The sequence below is a fragment of the Marmota marmota genome, unplaced genomic scaffold (assembly GCF_001458135.2).
Source record: "Marmota marmota marmota unplaced genomic scaffold, marMar, whole genome shotgun sequence".
NCBI lineage: Eukaryota > Metazoa > Chordata > Mammalia > Rodentia > Sciuridae > Marmota > Marmota marmota.
This window is the reverse complement of record NW_025999926.1, coordinates 5,570,997-5,586,018: the sequence shown is the minus strand read 5'-3', so window position 1 is coordinate 5,586,018 and position 15,022 is coordinate 5,570,997. Positions and strand designations below refer to the sequence as shown.

Below are 15,022 nucleotides of genomic sequence, written 5' to 3'. Positions count from 1 at the left end.
TGCTAGAAAACAGTTTGAGCCACATCAGGCAGTCAAGTCTCCGTGATGGGGGTGGGGGGGGCTGAGTGAACCGTGGGAGGAGCTTTCGCAGCTGGAGCAGTGGGGAAGAGCCCCTCCCAGCAGCCTCACTCTCAGGTCCCTCCCAACACCTGTTCCCTACAGCACTCAAACCAAGGCCATCTACCCCTGAAGATCTAGGAGGGTGACTGCATTTTTAAAACAGGGAGGAAGAAATCCAGCAAGTGAATGAGTTTTGATCACTATTTAGAGAAGCGATCTTCTCCCTTTCTGTCCTTCTTGTTAGGAGCAAGTTTATGGTTTCTTGTTCTACATGGAAAGCAAGGTCCCAGAGGGGGCTGCTTGCTAAGGTGACATAGCCGGAGTGCCTATCAACTTGAATGTGGTGGTCCTAGAGAGTGCCCGCAACATTCCAGAGCCACTTCTTCAGGCTCTAGAAGAAGTGACCAACTGGAGCTGCAGCTTGCTAATGGGGTTAGGTGGCCCAGCAGCCTTCCCTGGCAGACAGCTCCCTGGGCAGAAGGTCCAGCTTTTCCGCTTCGGGAAGGGTGGAGGTGTCCCGACAGAGAGAAAGAGTTAGACTGACTTTTTACTCCTTGGTTTTCAACTTTGAATTTTCTTGTCCAGAGCTATTCATATACTTGGATCCATTTTAAAAAACAGCACTGACTAGATGGCCAGTGCAGATGGCCAGTGGCATCTGTCAGAGAGCAGGTGCAGGGAGCTGGGGGTCATCTATCCTACAGGTGCCCTCAAAGGAGAAAGTGTGAAGCCACATGAAACAAGCCCAACGTGCCATACTGCAGACGGTGTGCCCACCCCCTGCCAGTGACAGGGGAGCACCCTGGGGAAGGTGGGGGGGGCCCAGCCGTGACCTTTAGTAGCTCACATTGGAGGTGTGTGTGTGGTGCTGGGGATTAAACCCAGGGCCTTGCGCATGCTAGGAACGTGCTTTATCACCGAGCTACTCACCCTCACTCCTGGACATGTATTTTTAAAGTGAGCTCAGAGAAAGTCATATGAGGGTGGCTTCCTTGATTTAGATAAAGAGCATTTGAAAACTTTTTCCTTTAAAAAGAATGAAAATTCTGCAGGGCTGGGGTTGTGGCTCAGTGGTAGAGTGTTCACCTAGTGTGGGTGAGACGCTGGGTTCGAACCTCAGCATCACATAAAATTAAATAAAATAAAGATATTGTGTTCAACTAAAAAAATATTAAAAAAAAAAGAATGAGAATTCTGAACAGGCCCAGTTGGACACAGACACTTTCAGGCATGTGATACTATGGACAGAAATCAAATATACTTGTTTGGTGGACTAAGGAAAAATTTGTTCTGCCCTTTGAACCAGAAGGAAAAGGAAGCAGGAGCCGCTAGCTTTGAAAACACTGTTTGGCTCAGTCCATTTCATGGAGACAGTTGGCAGTGGTTTGTGTGCCTATGGGTTTCAAGAAAGAGTTAGAGCAGGGTTCTTGCAAAAAGTATGGGTCTGACTTGGGTTAGAGACGCTCTGAGGGGTCTGGATATCAGCAGCGTCCAAGAGCCCATTTAAAGTTATAGATCTCAGGCTGTCACTCCTTACCTACAAAGCAGAATCTGCATAGTTATAGCTGAGACTGGTTGATGAGCTCTATAATTGTGTTATATTCCAGGATATACGCTGTCAGAAGTTTGTCTTCCAAGTACACTCTAAACTCTTAGAATCCTTCAATTGTATACTCTTCCTGATTGGTTCAAATACTTGGCTTTGAGGTTTAGTTTATCTGTTGAAGGAATATGCCAAGCATTGCATGTACAGAGCTGAGAGGGCACATGCCCTGCCATGAGCTCAGGATCTGTGGGGCATCTGCAAACCAATCATGATTCTGTAATGCACAAGAGGAATCTGCCCCAGAGTTGGAGACTGGGCGGGATTGTGGGAGAGGTTGACTTTCCTGCATCTGCCTTGTTCAGCAGGAGGCTAAGTCTCTAAGAAAACAAAAAACTTGCCGGCTCAGCTTTTAAGCTCCAACTCAGTCACCATCAGCCAGCTCATTGTGTAAGTGAGCCATGTCACTGTCCTCAAGGTGCAGTCTGGTGGCTGTGTTTGAACATATGAGCATTACCTGTTTTTCAGGCTTGTAAATACTGTGCACCAGAGAGATTCACTTAAGGAAAGACTACTACATCTCTTGCAGTTGAGCACTACCACTTAGTAGGATTTCGCTGTAGTGATGCTTTATTTCATCTAGAGAGTTCTTGAGAAGGAAGGAGCCATATAAACTCAAAGAATTAGGACAAAGATATCTGCTTCAGATCATAAACTTCAGTCAGTGGAAAAAATTGATTCTGCTTGTTAAGAAGAACTACCCCATCCTCTCTTCATCAGGCTGAGGACGTACTCTGGCAGAGTCTTCATTAAAACAGATGGTTTTAGGCCAGGCATGCTGGAATCCCAGAGGCTGAGACAGGAGGATCACAAGTTCAAGGTCAGCCTGGGCAACTTAGTGAGACCATCTCAAAATAAAATAAAAAGTGCTGAGACTGTGGCTCAGTATTGAAGTACTTGTCTAGCATGTGAAAGGCCCTGGGTTTAATTCCTAGTTCCACCAAATAGCAAAACAAAGCACCCAACAGATAATTTAATGTTCATATTATTCCTATCTCCGACCTGAGGAGCAACAGCTCAGTGGGTTATATACATGGGTGTATACACCTGCTCAGGTCTTTGGCTGTGTGACATTGCACATTCTGAGCTAATATTGGCATCTGGGCCTTTGCAGCAGTGGCTCTCACAATGGCCTTCCACAGTGCTCACAGAGACCTGTACTAGCTCCTGCCACCAGAGCACCCTGCTGTTAAGGAGAGTCCTCAGCAACAGGGGCTGCTGAAAAGCCCAGTGCTGCTCTTCCTCCTTCTCTTCTGTGGAGACCATGATACAGTACCAGGTAGAGGTGCAGTGGATGTCTGTGTGGCTTAATACTCTTGGGTGTGGCTGGTCTTTTCTGGTCTTGCTTGACTTTCAGGCTTCTTTAGAACCTCAGGCTGGGGACAAGGCCTGAACAATGTGTCATTTTCCACCATGGGAAGATGAGCCCATGAGAGCTGCCATCACCTGCCCAAGCTCAGAGCTCTAGTTAGTGGCAGAGCCAAGCTCAAATCCAGGAATCTCAGGTCTCAGCCCATGGATGAGGTCTTTTGTATTTTTAGTAGAGCTTAATCCAACTCAGCTGATCCAGTCTTTGCCTTAGTCTTCACAAAGATCTGTGAATAGTTAATAAAGGAATCGCAGAGGGCCCCAGGCAGTGATGATTTGAAATGTAATAAATGACTGCTTTTTTTCCCCCTGAAACTGTTTTTCCCTTTTCTTTCGTGGATGCAGAATGCAGATCTCACATCCTAGGTGCCATAGATAGGTACACACACCCTTCTTCCACTAGCCCTTTCTAAAGGAGGCCCTGTGTGCCTGGACTGAGTATCTTGCATAAGAAATGTTCATATTCACTGCATGAGAATGCTGGTGTGTTCTTGGTGTGAGTGAATTGAGTGTTGGTAGAGAGCAGCTTAGGTCTTTGTCTTTGGAAAGATACAGGCAGTCCTCCTATGAGATGGAAACTAAATTAGATAATAAATACCAGCTCACCAAAATAAATGAGAAAAAGCAAATTGCCAAACAAAAAGTGTCTTTATGTGTCTGCTAATACACTAGAGGGATGATTTTTGTATCCTCTTTTTTTGCTTTGAAAAGCAAACCCCCAACTCAAGTCATGGTTAACAAATAAGCGTGGAGTTTGGGTGCAGGAAGAGAGTCAGTTGTGTTATATCCCATTTGATGTCTTCCCAGAGCACATTACAGTGAAGGTTGTTTAGCACAGCTAACCCTATATTGGAGGGAGAAGGTGACTAATACATTAAATATAGCTCTGGAGTCAGCTTTTTTGCCACTGGACAGTGTGCCTTGAGCAAGCTGCTCACCTTCTCTGAGACCACTTTGTTTTGCTTTTTAGGGGAATGAGGTGCACTGGCCTAGGGGAAGGGCACCTCCTCTGAGCCTTGCCCAGGTACCACTCTGAGTCCATTGAGAGGAAAAGCCTTTAATTTTTGTGTCTTCCTTTCCATCTCTGGCATCTTGAATTGGCTTCATATTTAAAGCTCATTCTTAGATTGGGTAGTGTTGGGATAACTTTATGTCTTATCCTCATGTTGTTTTACAAACTTATAGAGAAACCTGGTTTCTGTCCTTCTTCTTCCACTGGAAAATTCCTACTCGAAAAGTTATGAGGGTGAGGGGATCTGAAGTGACAATTGGTGTGCAAGAGCATTGACACTGGCTGCTCACTGATTCAGATCAGTTATTCACAGATATTAACCTATTGAGCCAACAGATGAGAAAACTTTTCCTGGGCTAATTCGTCTCAAAATTCCTGCAGATCAGTCAAACTGCAGGTCATTTTTTTCCGTGGAAAGTGGCAACTGTTATTTCTAAGATACATTTTGAGATAAGCAAATAAAATATTCATTTATGCCTGTTGCCTAAATATCCTTTGGGAGAAGGTCTAGTGAGCACTGGCTGCTGTTTGAAGCATAGGAAGACATGGGGTCCGAATGCTTCAGAAGAAACCTCATTTTTATGTTGCTTTATATTTAAATCAGTATTTACTGCATAAAAAAACTAAACAAACAAACAGGACCAGTAATGAAATGTTTATGAGAAAATGTCACAGTGATTGCTGCATATTTTATAGCAAAGTGTTGTAGTGTTTCTTATATTGAGAAAGTAGGACCTATTTGGAGTTGGGATGATTAAACCCAGATGCTTTCCTAAAATTATATTTTCAGTGCATTTATATGTCTGTTACAAAGTGTGCTATGTGCTAAAAATATTTTCCTTTGTAGGCCAAAGGAAATTTCAAACCACATTGAGGGATACATATATCAGATGGTTTTTCTTAAGTGCGTTAAGGGCATCCTGGTTGTTATTAGCCCTGACTTTACAATATGACATTATTTATGCCAAAAAGCTTCACAATTCAATTCTTCTTTAATTTCAGCAACTTTATTGGCATGAAAATGCATGGAGGGGAGGCCAAAGTCAGTATATAAGAATTTGGTACCAAGACTCCAGGGCAACCCGTGATAATGGGATTCGGCTGGAGTAACTCCATGCCTGGGACCAGGACATGGCTCCCACGTCAGGGGGCTTTGCCTGCCTTTTCTCCAAGTACTCATCTCGAGTTTCCTCTCTCCTCCCTTCCTTTTCCCTCAGTGGTGCATGGAGTTGTTCTTCTTACTCCACACAGCCCAGCAAAGATGCGTTTCTTTTTAAGACTCTTCTTTTTTTTTTAATATTTATTTTTTAGTTTTCGGCAGACACAACATCTTTGTTTGTATGTGGTGCCGAGGATCGAACCCGGGCCGCATGCATGCCAGGCGAGCGCACTACCGCTTGAGCCACATCCCCAGCCCCACTAAGACTCTTCTTGATTGTGTTTTTCACAAAGTCCATTTCTCCAGAAGTCTCACTGTCGTTTCTCCTCACACTCTAGTTTTTTAGTCACTGTCATTGATTTTGTGATTGAAAGGCATCTGCCTGGGTTTTGCATAAATGCTTCAAGAAGCTGCAGATGAAGGAAACAAATATATAGGTTTTTGACTCCCTAAAATTGTATTTCCCTCCTCCACTCGTATCTCTTTTTACATACTTGAATGTCCAGAATGGAAAAAAGCTTACCAGGTTTGTGAGTAGACGCTCCGCTAAGTGTAGTATGCCTAAGTTATTTACCCCTCCTATTCACAGCTCCACACGATGAACATGATTATCATGCCAGCTTTATAGAGGAGGAAACTGAAAATCAAATGTTGTCCAACTTAGAAGCCCAGGTTCATTCTACAGGGGTAGGTTGCATATGTTTTCACATCTCACTCCTGGTCCTGCTGGTACATTCATAGAGCAATGTAGAAATATCACATTTCATGTTATGATGGTTTTGTAACAATGGTTGGCTTATTATTGTGAGTGACGCAGGACCAGAAATAAAATTATTAATTCTCCTTTATAATGAGGCACATGAAAAAGAGAGCTTACTTCCTGGAGTCCACCACTTGTTCTGGGGGCAGTGCTTGCTTGCAGCGCCTCAGATGGGCCATGTCTCCACAGGCGCCACCCCAGGGCTTAAAGACTGTGTGGTTGTCAGGTCAGGCTTTTTATGATGATGCCACAATTCGGTTATTTTGAGACCTTTGAAAGTTTACTCAGGTTCAAAATACAAGACAGGCTTTTGTCTGTGAGGAGAAGAGGGGATTCCCATTTCGCATTCTGCCTCCTGCTTCTTGCGCTGTGAGTCCTCCTACCCCTCCTCACCCTGGGGTGCATCCATCTCCTTGGCTCAGTTGTGTGACCTGTGTGCCCGGCTGCATAATTTCCTCACAGCAAGGACAGAGGGGGCTGAGGTCTAAGTTCTCTGTGGCATATTTCCCATAACACCGGGGAAGCCATATTTGGAGGATGGACTTATTTGATTCTTAGCCTGCATTCCAGTGACCTTGAACCTCAGAAAACCAGGCAGTGAAGATAAGAAAGGTTCATGTAAAGGCAAAGCTAAAGCAGACCTTAATATGTGCACTGTAAATTAAATGTCTAATTATGAAAACAGGGCTGGGGCATGGCTCAGTGGTGGAGCACTTGCCTAGCATGTATGAGGCTCTGGGTTCCATCCCCAGTGCTGAAAAACTAAAACAAGAAATTGTAGAAGATAGTTAGATTTAAGAGAGTTTAATATACCTAATATTAACATAAATATAAATTAACTGATGGGTTCTTCAATCTTGACAATGAGGAGGTATTTTTGATGTTAATAAAACTCTAATGTTCCTTGCATCTCCTTTCCATCTATCATACTGGTGAGCACAAAGGTCCTTACGTGCATAGTGGCTGGCTTTATCCCTAGGACAAAGGAGTTATGTTTGGTATCTAAAGAACAATGAGCGTTTGCTGCTTGACTGATCAATGCTGGATCAAGTTCACATTCCCCAGCTCCCACTCTCCCACCTCCACATGAGGTGGGTGGGAGCAGAGCAAAGGGCGGGGGGCAGGTCCTTTTTCCTCGGAGACTTGAGCCAGGGCTTTCCTAATATGGACACAGCTGGGGCCTTAAACGTTGATTTAATCCACTGCTGGAGAAAACATCCTATGAAAAGGAAAGAGATTAGCAGCCAAATTAATTCTGACCCCTCCCATTGTTTTCCTAGAACACCTCCTTGTAGGGAGCTAAGAGTTTGGTGAACAAACATTGTGGAAAATGGCTTTTCCTCAGATTATTTGTACTTGGGACAGTTGCCCCACCTCCAAAATGTGGTGAATTTTACTTTCCCTACTGTGTGTGTGTGTGTGCGCGCGTGCGTGTGTGCTTTTACTTCTTGATACAGGGAGTAGGAGTCAGGCCCCTTCCCCTTGTTTGTATATTTTGACTTCATGGAATTTCTTTTGGAGGCCAGATGACAAGCTATTGGGACTGAGGGCCACAGCTCTTACAAATAGTCATGCTAAAGCCACACACCTCCTCCTTCAAAGGCACCGTGGAGTCCATGTGTACACACCTCTAGATACCATACTCCCTCCATCTTAGGGAATAATGGGGAGGTACCTAGACACTTGTGTTTGCTTTCAAGCTAGTGAAATAATCAGTATATGCTGTGTTTTTATGCCTAATTAACGACTATCCCTTCAGAAGACACTTTATCAGAATGATTCTTCTGCTGGCTCCCATGTCTGTGCACATCTTTCCTAGACACAGGAGCCCAGTTGACTAGGGCAGGCTGGTGGACGTTCTAGAAATCGGCCCGGGTTGCCCCAGTGCTGCTGGCACACTGCAGGGGTCTTTTCCATGGGCACATGCTGTTCCCTTACTCCCTGTGTGTGCCTGTATACATGCAGTACTAGAGATTGAACCCACAGATGATGTAGCACTGAGCTGCACCTCCAACCCTTTGTTATTATTATTTTTTTTTTATCTTGAGTCAGGGCCTGTGTTGCTTGAACTTGGCCTCCCTTGTTGTTGGGATTACAGGTGTGCACCACCAGGCCCAGCTGCTCTCCTCTAATTCTATCCAGCAGCCCTTCAAATGCAAAATGTTTGTCTGGAGGGATGGGTGGCAGCCATCACATAATTAGAATATTGTTAGTACTACTTCATATTGACAGTATTGCCGACCAGTGCTAAAATCAGGTCCCATCTAAAGTCTTTCTACTCAGGATCCAGAACTGAATCAACAATGCACCTAGAAAAACAATCACTAAAAAGTCAAATATCCTTTCCTTCTTGCATCCCTTTTGGATAGAACGTAGAAACCTTTCACTTCCTTTTTAGTCTTTGTGTGTACTGGAAGGATCTTGTTGAGGAAAGCTACTTGGGTTGGCCCACAGCCCATCATGCCCAGGATTGTGTCCACATCTACCTAAAGGGATTTATCATCATAGAGTATGGTATAGTGTCATCCTGTGTGTCACTGACTTTGAATTGTCTTTATAGTAACCTATTAGAGCATCACTGAGACAGTCTGGACCAGTGGTTCTCTATAGTCTTAGAAATGGCTGGTGCCTGGTCCCACTCCCAGAGATGGGAATCTGCCTGGTCACCTGGGCGCCTTGGGATTTGTAAGCCCCCCTCCCCCGCCACCACAGTGATTCCAATAAGTCAGGCTGGGAACCCCAGATCTACAAGCCAACCCTACATAATGTTACATTTTACCTGTGAAAATTCTCTAAGGTTGTAATGCCATGAATATCAAAGTCCTGTAAAGAACAGCAGTCATACAGGTGTTTAAGGCAATATGCTATTATCTGTTTTCTAAATTATCTCTTTCAGGAGACTTTTATGGTATGGGATTGTATTTTGTGGGCTGTTTTGAGCCAAGCTTGCTCTGATCACATAATAAATGTTTTAAAGTGACAGTCCATATTAGTAGTCCATGGAGTAGAAAGAGCACTACATTTCCAATCTGAGGATATCTGAGGGCCAAGCAATGAAATTCCCTGACACTCAGCTTCTCCATCCTTAAGATGGTGCTGTGTGAGGCACAGGTAGAAGAGCTGTATGCGGATGCACCCGGTGAAGTTTCCCCTCTGCACAGAGCCTGGCTGTTCTCGTTCTTTCTACCAGTTCTAAGATTCTGTGATCTCTGAAGTGTATGGAGCTTCAGTATCATTTTGTCCTAAAGTCACTTCCTCTAGCTTCTAGTAATGTTAAATTGCTTCTTAATTTTAAAAGTCTAGAACTTGATACGTCACTGATTTCTGTCCTAAGCACATTACCTATGTCATCTGATCTTCACACCTCTATGAGAAAGGAGGCTTAGAGTGGACACACAGCTAACACATGTCTAAGCCTGAGCTGTCCACACATCCCATATACCAGGCCGAGGTACTGCCTCACCCTGCGGTTTGCTGAGGTCAGGGGTGGTGTCCAAGCCTCATTGTGTTCGCCAGCTCTGCTGCTGTTCTGCAGTGGGGTCTGCACTGCATTGGTTAAGGGAACGCCCTGTCTCTATGTCTGATTTACATTCTTCCTGCAATCTAAGTTCTTTCCTTGGGTTTTGATATCAAAAGGGATAAAATATTTGGTTGGTTTACATTTTTAATAGTCCTGTGTGATGTTTGTATAGTATTATGGTTTTCAAAATTTTTTAAATAGTTTTTTCCTTAAATTTTTTAAAGAGTACAATCATGTAACCTTAACTTACATACTTTACTTCCAAATGTTGTTAATGGAGGGAAATTTAGAACCATAAAATCTTTCCTGATCCCCACTTTCTCCCCTCCAAAAAGAAACGGGAAATTAAAGAAAAAATAACAATAAGCCCAGAACACTATTCAAACTCCTCCTTGTCCAAAGTGAACTTAAGGCAACATCCAAAGCAGACAAGTGTAGCATGAGAGAAATAAATTAAAATAAGTAAAGTGACTTGAAAATAATGGTAGGAAAATGGGATGAGGCCAAGAATTAACTAAGTGCATAGTAAGTACATACTGAAGTTCCAGCCTGGCTGAAGCAGGGTCCCAGGAGCACCTTGCTTTCTAGAAGAGGGGAAGGGATAAATTGCAATGTTGGTGAGGTCAAAATAAACCAATTGCCTCAGCCCCACTATTCCTGATGTGAATCCAGGGAGAAGGTTTTGCTGTGGCCCTCACAGAAAATCACCATCTAATGTAATAAACAGCCCTCTAAACCCGCCCTTCCAGTAAACACTGAGATGGGTTTTATGGGGCTATTTCTTATAATGCACCTCAATAAAGGTTGATGGCTTCTTCCCAGAACTAAATGTGATAAGAGAACTTTCACAAAGTACCTGAAAGACGAAGTCCAGGGTCAGCTTTATGGTGGTCTGTTTCAATCCAGGAGCGGATTTTTAGTATCCAGGAGAGGAGTTAGGGTGTCAATGAATCTGCCAATGTCCTGAAAATTCTGTGTGTGTTTGTGTATGCGTGTGCAAGTGATAAAGGTGTATTTTCCCCCCTAGGGAGCTGATAGCATGTAACCTTCATCAGATTCACAAAGAGGGTGGAATAATGCAAGAACTTGAGGTTGGGATGCGCTCCGTGGTGAGCACTTGCCTGGTGTGTGCAGAGCCATGCATTTCATTCCCAGAACTGAAGTGGGGAGAGAATGAAGAGCTGAGCGTTTGAAATGTGTTCCCCTCAGTCAGGCTCTGCAAAAGCCTTTGAGCAACAGTGAGATCAGGGCTGTGGTCAGAGAGGGAGAAGTTCTGTGAGCTGGCTCCCTGCACAGCCACTGGTTCAGCAGTTGCTAGGCCCAGCAAGGGACTGATTTCCTTTTTTAAAAAATATACTTTATAAGGACTTCCACTGAGAGGTCCATGTGGCAGGGCCAAAATTCTTTTCAGAAAGAAACGAGGCCTTCTTTCTAACATGGACAAAATAAGCAGTAATATAAATTATGTATAATTCTTCCAGAATCAACCACAAGCCAACATAAAGGAATATCACATTTGAAAACAACAGAACCAAATTTAAAAGCATAAACATTTGATAACTACTCCTAATCCTTACTTGTTATTACTATAGCTTAATCTACCTTGATTTTATTTCCAGTCCTGTGCAGACTCCTACTTTGTAATTAACCTTGAATATATGTTGGCAGTAGAGCCCTTCAGAAACCCACAGAAGCTTCTGAAACCCTCTACCTTGTTTGGTATTCAAAGGTACTTTGGCTTCTTTCAGTGGATAGTTTGCCCTGTGCTTTGCCCAAAGGAGTGTAATTTACCATCTGAGCTGTGTGGGGTAATTAGAGGGCTCCACTTGCTCGCCCTGTAGGCCTTCCGGGGCCTAGGAAGGCGCCTTCTCCTGCTGCTGGCTGTGCCTCCTTCAGGAGCAGGAAGAGAGCAGCGACCTCATTAGCAGTATGAAATGGGTATCACTGTCTTCTTCCAGTGAAAGGAGTAACTTCCTCTTCTACTTAAAAAAAAAAAAAAAAAAGAGAAGAAGGAAAAAAGAAAAGAAAACTGAAAAAGGCTTTCCCTCTAGGGCAGTCTCCACTGCCACATTAAGGGATGCTTTTATTTTAAAGCAGTGGCATTTCTTCCAGCCTCTGAAATTGTCTTCAGCTTTTATAAACTGCTTTCACAAGAAAGTTTCTTGAAACAACTTCCTTTCTAAACTTGCCTCTCTACTAGCTGAGGCATTTTAAAAGATATAATTCAAATAGAGAACATCTGTTTTAAAGTGCTTTCACCACATTCTGAAAGATAGGTAGTAGACTATCCATCCCCCACTATAGAATTCCGGTTTTTGAAAGTGTCTTTCTCCAGTTTCTCCACAGCCTGCCATCATTGGTGTAAATACCAGAACAGAGAGATTTAGGTAGACAACAAGAAAATACATTCAGGTTTGATACAAATATTTTTCCAGTGTCATGCAATGTTTTTTTTTTTTTTTTCTAGATTAAATTCAGCTCCCAGCACGATTCTGTAATGCAGTTTTTAAGTGATTAACATTTGAGAACCTTTGTCATTTTTTATTTTTAGGTTTTTAAAGTCATTTTAGAAATACTTTGGCACTGTAATTGATGTCTTTCTTAAAATTCACAATTCTATGCTCTTTACAAAAAGGCATTTTATTTTAGTTGCTACCCTGGGAATTGAACCCAGGAGTGCTCTACCACTGAGCTATATCCCCAGCCCTTTTTATTTTGAGACTGTGCCTCACTAAGTTGCTAAGGCTGGCCTTGAAGTTGTAATTCTCTTGACTTAGCTTCCAAATCACTGGGATTATAGATGTGTGCCACTGTGTTCAGCTCAAATTAAGATATTTTAGTGATGAAATAAACAGAAGTTAGAGAAATCTTCATCTCAAAACTCCTCCCCCATGAAATTTCATGTGCTATTCCTTCATTTGTTCCTTTATACTTCCATTCTTGTTTAACATGTTTATTGAGCATCTGTTCTATGTGAGGTACTGTTTTTAATAACTGGATGAATACCAGGAACAAAAGACAGGATCTCTTTCTTCCTGGAACCTAAAGTCCAGTTAGGGAGATACATATTTAATAAATTAGCAAGAAATAGCTACAACAAAGAACACACCCTGATGAAAGCTATAGAATTTAATTAATAATAATGTATCAGTACTGATTCTTCAACCTTAATGAACGTTGTGTCAATAGTAGGGAGAACTGTGGAGGTGAGTGGATATGCAAATCCTGTGCTTTTTTACTTGATTTTTCTCTATACCTGAAACTACTCTAAAAATACTTTCTTAATTAAAAATACAATTCAATGGGCTGAGGTTGTGACTCCATAGTAGAGCGCTCGCCTTGCATGCTTGAGGCATGGAGTTTGATCCTCAGCACGACATAAATGCAAAATAAAGATATTGCATCCACTTAAAACTAAATAATAAAATAAATATAAAAAATAAAATTCAAAATAGCTATAGAAGACAATCACTCAAAAGAATATAAAGAGGATGCTGTTAGAAAGAATGGGAGAATAACATAATTTGGGTGGAGAGTGAAGAAAGACCTTTGAGAATTGTTAAGACCAGAACTAGAGGATGAGAAAGAACTAGCCAAGCAAAGCAGCCTCCATAAAGCCAAGTGAAACCATTGGAATTACCTTTGGAAATATGATTTTGGCTTCTCTGTGGAGAATATATTATGGGGTGGGGCAAGAGAACAAACTAGGAAAAAGTTGGGAGAAGCTTAGAATGGACCCCAGCTTTTGCTTCCCACTCAATGAGGCACTAGAGGAGGAGAGCAACAGACTAAGTCTCACTGTTCAGCTTATGCCAGAAACAGATGCTCTAAGAACTGAGTGCTAGGGAGAGAGGAGACTGCATCCTCCCAAGATCTGTCCAGTAACTCAGTGGGATACACGGAATTTAAAAACAATCTTGGTTTTTGTTTCTTCATAGTCTATATGTTGAATTTTTTTTTTTTTTACAAGTCACTAAAAAGTAACCTTTAAAAAGGTTGGTGTAAGTTAGGCACATCAGTATTGAGTGGTTCGTATCAAAATTCCTAGGGGCAGTGAACTTCCAAGGAAGAAAATAATGCTGGATAAAAGGAAGCATCTGCCAGGATGGATTTCTGCTGGTTCTGGAATTAGTAGTATAGAAGAAGCTTGGAAAGTTCATAGTTCTCTTTGCATTTAAAATTAAGCAGCTCCATGTAATCCACTTCTCCATTTCTAATTTTTTATCTGCTTATGTGTATGTGCACACAAAATTTCCAAAGCATTAACTATTTTGTCCATTTCCTTTATAGTAGAAAAATTGCATATGATGGCTGTATACAAATGTATAAGAAAATTAGATAATATGTTGAAAATGAGGTTGCATTTCATAGCACTTATCTACTAATGATACAGAATGGTTAATGCATCTATTTACACTTCTCTCTAGAGTCAAGATTTTTTTTTCTTTTGTATTCCCGGAAACACAAACACTAAGGAAGATTCCTCCACTTGAGCAGATTTGTTGTTTATTTTAGGAAATAAATGTGCATCATTAATGTAAGTTTAAGTAGTCCAGTTATGAATATGGAATGAAGAGACACAATGAAGTTCTCCACTCTGATGTCTCCATTAAGAAGCTCCTCTTTGTATAAAATACTCCATAGCAAAGTTGCTTCTATTTAAAGTACTGAGTTTGATCTTGGCTTTGATCTAAACCTTTTGATCTTGAAAGAGGGATGGAGTAGCAATAAAGAGAGGGCAAGACAGATTTTCTTTAAAGAAATGCGATAAACTTAAAGGGTGGTCAAAATCAGCAAACGAATACGACCCTACTCTCCTGCCGGCTCTCACTAGCAATCTGGTCCCACTAGCTTCTGAAACTGATGGAAAACCTTTTGGTGGTTACCTGAAAACTTGGGGGTAGCGAACACTTTTGTAAACGAAGTGGAAACTTTCTCCCTAATTATGAAAACAGATTACGCTCCTTTTAATTCCACCAGTGACTTTAGAGCTGCAGGGCTGTGCGCCCACGCTGTCAGTGCCGCGCTGGCTGAGCGTAGCCAGAGCGCGGCGGCTCCCGCGATGCGCCGGCGGAACTGGGGGCTAGGTTTTTCTGCACTCCAGGCTTCTCTCTGGAGGTCACCTGCCACCTCCAGACCCGGAGGAACACTGAAAAGCTTCTACTTAATTGCGCTGTAATCTATTCGCGAACAGTGCATTTGGAAAGTTCCTTTCCCTTCACGAAAGCTATCGGACACTTAGCTTCTGACCGGAGGAGCAAGTACTGGCTCCTCGCGGGGCTGCGGGAAGCATCTCTGCAAAGCCTTTGACTGCGAGCAGGCAGCATTTCGTGTGCTCCAACCTCCGAGAAAGCCTTTTGCGGGTACCTAGGGCCCGGGGTCTGAAGGCTGCATAGGTGAAGCAGGCGCGCCCGGGGTCTGTCCACGCGTGGGGGGCGCCGCGGCGCGAGCATGGGCCGGAGCCCAGGAGAGGAAGAAAAACATTTGCAAGACGAACAATAAAATAGAGGGCGCGTGGGGCTGGGGCGGGGGCGGGGAGA

General features: G+C 42.9%; 1 protein-coding gene across 1 annotated transcript in view; it reads left to right on the top strand.

Moving 5' to 3' along the window:
• Aopep (aminopeptidase O (putative)) overlaps window positions 1-15,022 on the top strand; it is a 309,239-nt gene that overhangs the window by 219,704 nt on the left and 74,513 nt on the right. The gene's annotated exons all lie outside the window — the stretch shown is intronic.